This window comes from Megalopta genalis, unplaced genomic scaffold, assembly GCF_051020955.1.
Source record: "Megalopta genalis isolate 19385.01 unplaced genomic scaffold, iyMegGena1_principal scaffold0029, whole genome shotgun sequence".
Taxonomy (NCBI): domain Eukaryota; kingdom Metazoa; phylum Arthropoda; class Insecta; order Hymenoptera; family Halictidae; genus Megalopta; species Megalopta genalis.
This window is the reverse complement of record NW_027476098.1, coordinates 323295-331235: the sequence shown is the minus strand read 5'-3', so window position 1 is coordinate 331235 and position 7941 is coordinate 323295. Positions and strand designations below refer to the sequence as shown.

Here is a 7941-nt window from a genome sequence, read left to right as displayed (position 1 = left end):
GCGTGTGGTACACGCAACGCCGTTACTCTTACTACGACGATACGCTGCCCGAAGTGACTCTGCGCGATTTTTTCTAATAAAGTTAGTAGTTACACCGCACGCAACAATTATTTATCCGAACACCCCCAATAACCAAAAAGACATTGCCTTCTCTATAACCAAAATCGAACAACATACGGTATATACGAATTATGTAATTTATTTTGAAAAATGAAAAAGAATAAAAAAAATTAATACTTCGCTGTCGCATTTTTAAGTTAAACGGAAATAATTATTTTGATAAACAACACGAAAATCGAGCCGAGATGCGAAGTAACTTGCAATTACCGCTGAAACGCTCTATAAAAATTGTAAAACCTATCTTTGTCTTTGTTTCATAAAGATTTTGAATAAAAGTATCATGAAAAAGTCTAGAAAAATCACAAGAATACAGAAAATATGTTTAAATTTCTATTATTAATGGTTGGTTATTTTCACGACCACCATAGCGTGATTGTACACTTCTGGATCGGTGAAGATCGGTTACAAAAATGGACCACACAATTGTCTTTGATAAAGATGAATAGGTGAATTTCTTTTCTTGCATCGTACAGTACTTGTGTCGCATAGAACAAAAGACTAAAAAGTAAATTCATTACATTACAAGATCATGATACAAACGGCATAAAAATTATATGTCGCGACCATCCCGGTACATCCGGCCAAGTAGTGATTCTAGACGGAAAAGTAAGTCCAGAAAAAAGAATAACGTTTTTTCATTAAAGGCTGTGTTCTCGAGCGCACTGCGGTGAAATGTGAGTCAAGTTCGCGAAGTTTGGAATTGGTATGTCGTGGCCGGCACAACTATATGATTTCCATTAAGTAGTATTATTTTTCAACATAGTTTTTCTCGGAAACGAGCCTTGAATGAAAAAATGTTATTCCCTTTGCCCCACTTATTTTCGCATGTAGAATCAACGTCCGGCCTGTTATACCACGATTTCGGGGATACACTAATCAATTTTTATCTTTTTTAATATCGTCTCTTACGCAAAGGACTGGAATTGTACTGTTTTTGCAACGCAGTATCGTCGAGGAAAACTTCCGGACATTAAAATCCGCGACACGAATATTCGTCAAACGTTCTCTACGTGGGCACGAAACAACATCACGACACAAGAATCATCTTGCGATTGCGAAAATTTTACTCGGAATCTATTATAGATTTCAGCTACTGATTATTATGCAAGAGGTGGACATCTTCATAGTGGAATCTTGACTTGAATCCGATAATGAGATCAACTTCACTCGTTTTGTTACATTTAGAAAGGACAGAACTTATGCCAGGGGCGAAGGAATTATTATTTTCGTCCTTAAGAGACATTTGCTGAATTGTGCAATATTTCACCTGATCAATCGGTTGAAATGTGCGGATAACCAACTTTTGATTTGATTATTTGTTATAGTGTTCCAGGACATGTCCTTTCGGAATTCCAATGGGACGAAATTTTTTACAACTTTAAGATAAATAACTGCTATTCAGTTTTACGGTTTTTAATACACTGAGGTCAGTATTGCTACTCATAAATCGGTAAAGTATCCTGAGTTTCTCAGCTCATTTTCATGAATTTAGTCACAGCGTTCATCTTGTATATTTAATTTCTACTACCAATGTTGAATATTATATGGAGGCAATAAGAGTATTAATCGTACAGAATATATTTTCTCTTTCTCTCTCTCTCTCTCTCTCTCTCTCTTGCAGATGGTATTTATAATATTAATAAATTTATACACTTTACAATGATAGCATCCTTTTTAGAACTTAACGAATAATATTAATTTTTACGAACGATGTTGAATGGGAGACAATGGAAAATGGGTAACTGATTTAATATTAGGATTATTGAAAGGATGACACAAGTGACGAATACAAAGCGACGGTGTATACATGCGCAGGTCCCATGTATAACGTCGTGAGGTGGTTTAACCCCGAATAGGCATCGGACTCGTCAATATAAAAACAGCCGACACGCACACGGCGGAAGGTGAACGTTGAAGACGATACGGCTAACACAAAATTAGCACAGTTGACATAATTTTAAACAATCTATTTATTTTTAAATAGTTTGTACAATTTGCACACGTATATAGGATTTAAACGGAAATTAATACTTTTGGCAAATTTTCTAAAGCAATCCTTTTTCTTTTCTTTTTAAATACTTTGTTGGCTTAGGCGTTTTTTTGATAAGATTTCATTTTTTATACGTTGCAATAGTATTTATAATTGCAAAGTTATACAAACAGCAATATTGATTAAAGGAAATAAAGAAATATATTATTGATATACTCGATATATTTACTTAACACACCCTACGGATTTTTATATCTGTTCAAACCTATTGAAATTTACAAGCGAAGATATTACCTTAGAATTTTTCCATTTCCATCTTTTATAATGCAAGTGCGTCCTACAATAAAACTGAATTTTGAAGGAGAAATTTTCAATCTTTGAGGATGAATTTGGAGGGCAAGAATTTTAACAGAATCTAATTATTTACAAAGTTTCCATTGTTCGATCATTTTAGAGTTTGAGAGCTTCACTTGTTTGCCACAGGTGGAGTATTTATACTTTGATATCTGCAGCAAAGCGATTACATAGGTGAGAAGCTGCCGTTCCGATCACGCAGTGCCAGAAAACCTAATCCCTCATCGTTAACGTTAAAATTGTTATTAATCTGTACGTATTGCATAATTTATTCTTATCCTAAAATGAACTGTACACTTGAATGAAATATAATACGAAATAGAAACAGCTATGTGCAACAGGTTAAATATCGCTCTGTGCATCATGCTTTCAGGGAGCACGCGGTGTTTTAATTTCAATAGACAGAAATCATGTGCGAAAAATCGAGTGCCATGGACGTAGAATTGAAGAAGTTAGCCATTTCACTTTTTGAGATCGACGCGATCAAATTTGGAGAATTTGTGACCAAAGTTGGTTTGAAAAGTCCAGTGTATTTTGACTTGAGAGTAATAATCTCTCAGCCAAAAGTTATGGTATGAGTAATTTATAAATTCTATCAAGCATACTCTGTCATTTGTATAATTTTTAAATTGTTTATATTCTTTGATATTTCGAAGGCTCAACTGGCGAAGGCACTGTGGAGACTGTCAGAGGACCGTGAAAACGTATCTCAGATCTGTGGTGTACCTTACACTGCTTTACCATTAGCTACTTTGTTATCTGTCGATTTTAATATCCCCATGTTAATCAAAAGAAAAGAGGAAAAGGCATATGGCACAAAGAAAATGATAGAAGGCCATTTTAAATTAGGAGATAATTGTGTGATCATTGAGGATGTAGTCACTAGCGGCAGCAGTATCCTAGAGACTGTACAAACTTTAAGGAAAGAGGGTTTGAAGGTAACAGATGCTCTTGTAGTGATTGACAGAGAACAGGGTGGCAAAAAGAATATTGAAGCTGATGGTATAAACATGTGGAGTTTGTACTCGGTCACCAGTCTCTTGGCTTACCTCGTGGAAGCCGACAAGATTACACCAACGATAAGAAAAGATGTACTAAACTACTTGTCGCTATGTCAAGCTCCTGTTATCGTTAATCAAGGTAAATAACATTTTACGCTGCGTCATTTTCTGCTTCATAGAATATTAAATAGCTTCTTTTAAAGTTCCAGAATGCAGACTGAAAATACCATTTTACTGTCGCGCTAATAAGGCTACAAACGAGATTGCATCTAAAATATTCAATCTAATGGAAACAAAAGAATCTACTATGTGCTTGGCAGCAGACTTGACCAAAGCAGACTCTATTTTACAATTAGCAAATTTGGTAGGACCACACATTGTGGTACTAAAAACGCACGTAGATATAGTAGAAGACTTCAGCTGCGATTTTATAAAGCGTTTGCAAGATTTGGCTAAGAAGCACGATTTTCTTTTAATGGAGGACCGGAAGTCCAAAAGGGTATTTACAAAATTGCGGAATGGGCAGATATTGTTACTGTGCATGCGATAGCAGGAAAGAGCATAGTAGATGGATTAAAAAATGCGTTGGGAAATGTTAACGAACCGCGTGGTATTTTTATATTGGCGCAGATGTCCTCTAAAGGCGCGTTAACAAATGACGAGTACGTTCGGCACGCAGTGTCGATCGCACAAAATTCAAACATAGTCGCTGGCATCGTTTGTCAGTCGAATATATTCACGAATCCAGGCCTCGTTCAGCTGACCCCTGGAGTGAAGCTCGGCCAAAGTTCCGACAATTTCGGTCAACAGTACAATACTCCAGAATCTGTTGTAAAATCTGGAGCAGATTTAGCTGTTGTTGGTAGAGGTATCACCGAGGCAAAGGACAAGTTAGCTGCCGCGTTGGAATATAAGAAGGAACTTTGGACTGCTTACAAAAAACGATTGAAATAAAAAGTATTTTCCAATTATAAACTAATAGCATCATCCATGCAGCCTATCCCTTGCAAACCGTTGTTCTTCGACTTGGCCTGCAACATGGTCGAGTTTCCGGATTTGAGGGAGAAATTGGGAGATCAAGCCAAGAAGGGCGGCCAGGCTGGACTCGCAGGATTCGTTGAAGGTTTACGGGGCTGGGGAAATAAATGAAACAAGTCTATTTTAAGCGAAAGATACTGGATTTTTGATGTTATCGCACGTGGTGCGGTAATGCGTTTTTAGAAAGGCTCTCAAATATCTCGATGAGCATCGAGTTTTCAGTTATACAAACAGCAATATTGATTAAAGGAAATAAAGAAATATATTATTGATATACTCGATATATTTACTTAACACACCCTACGGATTTTTATATCTGTTCAAACCTATTGAAATTTACAAGCGAAGATATTACCTTAGAATTTTTCCATTTCCATCTTTTATAATGCAAGTGCGTCCTACAATAAAACTGAATTTTGAAGGAGAAATTTTCAATCTTTGAGGATGAATTTGGAGGGCAAGAATTTTAACAGAATCTAATTATTTACAAAGTTTCCATTGTTCGATCATTTTAGAGTTTGAGAGCTTCACTTGTTTGTCACAGGTGGAGTATTTATACTTTGATATCTGTTGAAATAAGCAGACTAATAAGAGACAAAAAAAGTGGGATATAAGAAATTGCTGCACGACGGCGTGGAAAATATCAAATTTAACATCACAGAGGCAAGATACTGGAGTTAGTTGTACGTATAGATATTTAAGAATTTTATCTCGGTATCTGGCATCTTGGCAGATTATCGTGTGAGTGATTACATAGGTGAGAAGCTACGTTCCGGTCACCAGATTACGAGAGAAAACCAAATCTTTTACTACCCTAACACGAGGGTCACACGAAGCCACTCATGTTTTCGATAATGCCATATATGTGAATGCCATATAAAAACCTCTCTACCTTGAAAAATGATTCAAATATATATTTACTTTATACGATAGTTTTGTATTATGAAAAGATTAGTTTTGTTATTAAGTGTATTTAGAATACTTAAAAAACGCTTTTTGATGTTTTTTTATAAATTGAATTAAGTTCTCCTATGTCTTGTTTAAATTGTCTTCAAACGAATTAAATAGTTACAGTGTTTATAGAAAATTTTATGTACAAATTATATCACATTTTGCTGCATACATGTTTATTAGTTCATTATAGTTCATAACCATTCTTAATAATATTTTTTATTTTGTGCAAATGTAGGAATTTTGTTTTTTTTAATTCCAATATACAAATTATCTAATATAACATTTATACCTTCTGGTTTATTGACTAAGATGATATCACTACAGGGGAAAATGAATCTACTTGTTTTATTTGACTGTTACCTTACATTTTTTTAGTATATTTCAATATACTAGTTTTTTCTGTCGAACCTTCAAATTTATAAAATATTTTGGAAATTTAACTTTTAAGCTTAATTGTCGAACACGTTGTATTTTTATATTTTGTTTATTTAAACCGCTCATTAATAACATTTATAGATATTAACCGGTTCAATATTCGATATTAAAAATTTAATTTAGTTAATAATCTTTTAGTTTTAAACTCAACATAATATAAAATTACGACTCACTACAAACAAAACAATAATTTTAATGTTTTGATATGTATTTAAAGTAAAATGTTTTTCTTTATGTATTTAAAGCAGCCTTATCGATTAATCGTAAGCGGTTTGTAAGTTTTTTTTTTAAATAAATAATTTTAAACAAATATATATGTAATAATCCTGTTTATACTTTTATTTTCTTGTTATCATTAAAAAATAATTCATGAAAAAAAATAGTTATTAAAACTCAAATATTTTAAGAACATTATAAAAAATAGTAAAAGTAGAACATAAAACTTGTTTTTATATATTAACATCAAAATTTCAATGATAATCTCGTTCTAATATAGAAAAGGGTTAAGTTTTTGTTTTTTTATCAAACTGTTATTTATAAATTTTACAGCTAAAATAAAAAAAAAATATTTTGGAAAAGTGACTGTTAAAATAATTATAATACGGTATCTATAAAGAGTTTTTTAAATCTATATTGTATATATAATTAAAGGCCTTAAATATCTCTTTAAGGTTTAAATTATTTTTTGTTTTACTTCACAGTTTTTAACCCTTTCTTTGTATCATTATATAAATTACAAAATCGAAAAATTTGCATAGTATTTTATACATGCACATTAAGAATAACAAGAAGGCCAATATTTACACATAAATACAATTTTCAAGAGAGATTTCTCATTTAGTATAACATAAATTGCTTGCTGGTTTACTTTATTATTTATTCCTTTTTATTTAGTAGAATACTATAAGTTTTACTTGATATGTTACTATTTTCAGCAAAATAATAAAATTGTTTTAAGTTTTTAATTCTATTAATTTTATCAAACCATTAAATTTTGTAAATTTTTTATAGCGTTTTGTACTGATATTTAAAATTATGACGTGTTTTAAATATTTTTAATCCGCTGTTGTTTTTTATAGTAACATGATACTCTTTTTGACAGTAAAAATACTATTTTTTTTAAAAAAACATCTCTGTTTGACAGTAAAAACATTATTTTTTAAAAAAACATTTTCTATCATAAAGTTTTATAGTATAATGGTAAACGTCTTTTTTCTGAAAATTAAACACTTAAATTTCTTTATTAGGTAGAACATTTTTTAAATGTTATGCATAAGAACTTTGCTATTATTCTAAAATTCAAAATTAATAAGTAAAAAAGGCTTACAGTTTATTATTCTTCAAAGATTAAGAAATGAATATAAATGTTTTATTTAGAAGAACAAATAGTAATATATTTTAGAAAGATTATATTTTATTTTAAATAAATAAAAAATAGAATCTTGTTTTTTATTTGTTGCTTTTCTCCTTTATTTTTAAAAAAACTCAAATCATCTCAAAGGATATGACAGGAAAATAATGCAATATGCAATCAAAATTACTGTTGGTACACACTACCATTCTGGATTCTTCTTCAGTAGTTCAAATTCTTTTTTAACACTTAATTTTTTGTAATATCAGTTACACAATGCTTTGACAGGTTTAGAATATTCTCACCAATTTCATCTCTTGGTCCTTGGATAATGGTTATTATTGCATGTTTGTTTAAAGAATCTTATAATGATTACAGAAGATATATTAGAGATTGTTTTATAAACAATCAATTCTATATAAAATATACTGAAAATGAGGAATTTAAACGTGTTCATAGCTCAGATATTAAAGTTGGGGACATAATATCTTTAGAGAAAGATGAGAGAATTCCTGCTGATATGGTTCTTCTTAAGACATCTGGACATAACGGGGCAAATATTTCTTAGAACCGATCAACTTGATGGAGAAACCGACTGGAAGCTTTGTACTGCTGTTCCAAGTACACAAACAGTACCTTTCGAACAATTAAAAGATATAATTGTTTTGGCGGAAGAGACACATAAAGATATTTACTCG

The 7941-nt window shown here is 31.7% G+C and overlaps 1 pseudogene; it reads left to right on the top strand.

Moving 5' to 3' along the window:
• Positions 1 to 2847: 2847 nt before the first annotated feature.
• Positions 2848 to 4440, top strand: LOC143260994 (uridine 5'-monophosphate synthase-like; annotated as a pseudogene).
• Positions 4441 to 7941: the final 3501 nt, after the last annotated feature.